The following is a 2479-nucleotide window of genomic DNA, read 5'->3' as shown; positions in this document are numbered from 1 at the left end:
AAACCCAAGAAAGCTAGGCCACTACTGTACAATAATATAGTGCCTGACATGTAATAAAGGCCCACTATAAATCTGTTAACTGAATGTGAATTCTGACTTGTCTTTTAGATTATATATTCATTAAGAACTCAGTCTGACTTCTGTAACTTATAGATAAATATGTGGAATCCTGCTGCTCAGAGAAAGTATACCAACTCAGAATAATTATTTTTACATTAACTTTTATTGCTTTTGTACTTTCAAGTGGAGAGTAAATTTTATTAAGTCCTTTTATATGCTTTTTGGGGCTTTCTCTCTGTGTCTTTTCCCCCTAAAAGTAAGCCTAAAGGATTGAAAAAAGAAACGTTGCATTTTATTTCTTATGGCGGGCAGAATTCTAAGATGACCTTACCTTCAAGATCTCCATCCCCTTCATAATCCTCAGGACTCTGAATATGATGCATTTTTTACTCTTTCAGTTAAGTTATATGGCATAGTTGACTTTAAGAAAAGGAGGTCATCCTGGGTGAGCCTGACCTAATCAGGTGAGTTCTTAAAAGGACTGGACTCTTCCTGAAGTCAGTAATTTAAAGTGTGAGGGGGATTCTTTGTGAGGCAGATTCTTTTCTGCTACCTTTGAAAACTGAGGGGGTCATTTGGCAAGGAATGTGGGCAGCCTCTAGAAACTGCTATGGTCTCTTGCTCACAGAAAGTCCAGCAAGAGCATCAGGGCCCCGATCTACAATCAGAAGCTACTGAATTCTGCTACAGATGCATGATCTTGGAAGAGAACTTGAGCTCCAGATCAGAACTCAGTTTGGCCAACACTTTATGAGAACCTGTACAGGGAATTCCTTCATGCCATGCCAGATCTGACCAAAACCGTGGGCTAATAAATGGGCATCGTTTTAAAACAGTAAGTCTGTGGTATTTTGTTATCCAATAATGGCTAATTAATATAACTTATACAGTTGTATTAATTAAAATGATATATTATTATTTATTATTGTTATTAATACAACTTATCCAACTTCTGACCAAGACAAGTTATGTGGCAAAATTCAGTCACTTACCGAGCCGGGTTTACCCTGATTAGTATGAAAAGAACTTGAAACCAATTCCTAGACATTACCATATGGCTTTAGACAGTGTTAAGGGGTAAAAAGAGTATGATATCTGAAAAATTAAGACTGAACTAAGGCTCATACACAAACTTTCACCATCTTAGGTGAGGGACACAATGAGCAGTGTGATTATTTAACATTTGCAAAGTTACTGAGGTTACTTCCAGCTTCAACAACCAAGCATCCCTTCCCCCTCTTTTTAAAAACAATTCTTTCCCTCAGGACTTGGACAGATGTTTTCATTTTACTTAAACTAAAAGACTGCTTTCCTCATCCACCAGGAATATGTACCAGTACAAAGTGTTAACCTCGTTTGGATTTGAACCCCCATCCTCAAGAACAAAAAAAGGCCGAGGAGCGCCAAATGTCAGCTCAGCTGTGAGAAGTGTTTTAAATCATATTTTGACGTATGTTACGCTGTTAACTAGAAAATGAAGTGCAGCACACATGCTTCTAGTAACTCTGGTTTCCAATCATCTGATCCCTTCTTTGTCTTGAAGACCTTTTGATGTGCATTCCCAATATTGAGTTTCTCTGTTTTTAATAATCTTATGTTCCTTCCTCAATATAAATGTCAGGAAAAATACTGAATGCTAATCTTCAAAGATCAAAAAGGAAGAAAGAGGTGGGCAGTATAGTTGAGCAACTTGAATTCCTGAAATTTCTCATTTAAAAAAATTTTTTTTAGCTTATAAAAGCCTAGGCTCAAAGAAATGCTTCATTCCCCTTTGTAAAGTTGAGGTTGCAGGCTCCCCCCAATTTCAGAACTGTGTTAATTACAGAATAATTCAGTCTCTCCCCCTAAGGCACCTGAGATGCAGGGGGCCACTTGAACACTATTCATATCGGAATTTGTGGCTACCTGACAGAGAGGAACTTGCAACCCATACATGCTGGCTTTCATTTCACATCATTCTTTGCTTTAGGTAAGATGACCAAGAGTCTGGGTTTGCCTAGGCATAGGGGCTCTCTCTCTCTTTTAAAGATTTTTATTTAATTAATTTTAGAGAGAGAGAGAGCATAGGAGAGAGATAGAGATACATAGAGAGAGAGAGAGAGAGTGTGTGTGCCCATGTGCATGATCAGGGGAAGGGCAGAGGGAAATAGGGAAGCAGACTGCCTGATGAGCAGGGACCTCCCCCCCACGCCCCCCCCCCCAAAGTGGGGCTCCATCCCAGGACCCAGGAATCAGGCCCTGAGCCCAAGGCAGATGCTTAACTGACTGAACCACCCAGCCCCCGCCCCATGGGGACTCTCTTGGAAAAAAGGACTTTCAGTGCTAACAGTGGGATGATCCCTGGCAAACTGACACAGTTGGTCACCCTACCTTGGGCAAGTACTCAGAATCCCATTAGGAGTGGATTTTGGTTGATGAT

General features: G+C 40.2%; 1 long non-coding RNA gene across 1 annotated transcript; it reads left to right on the top strand.

Annotated features, from left to right (window-relative positions):
- The first annotated feature begins 448 nt into the window (after positions 1-448).
- On the top strand, positions 449-1617 carry LOC101681846. The gene is made up of 3 exons (XR_006601602.1): positions 449-524; positions 689-895; positions 1385-1617. It is a non-coding gene; the product is annotated as an uncharacterized LOC101681846 (long non-coding RNA).
- Positions 1618-2479: the final 862 nt, after the last annotated feature.

The sequence above is a fragment of the Mustela putorius genome, unplaced genomic scaffold (genome assembly GCF_011764305.1).
Source record: "Mustela putorius furo isolate JIRA1106 unplaced genomic scaffold, ASM1176430v1.1 tig00003853_pilon_pilon_pilon, whole genome shotgun sequence".
NCBI classification, from domain to species: domain Eukaryota; kingdom Metazoa; phylum Chordata; class Mammalia; order Carnivora; family Mustelidae; genus Mustela; species Mustela putorius.
Note: the sequence above shows the minus strand (reverse complement) of the source record. Positions and strands in the feature narration are given on the sequence as shown.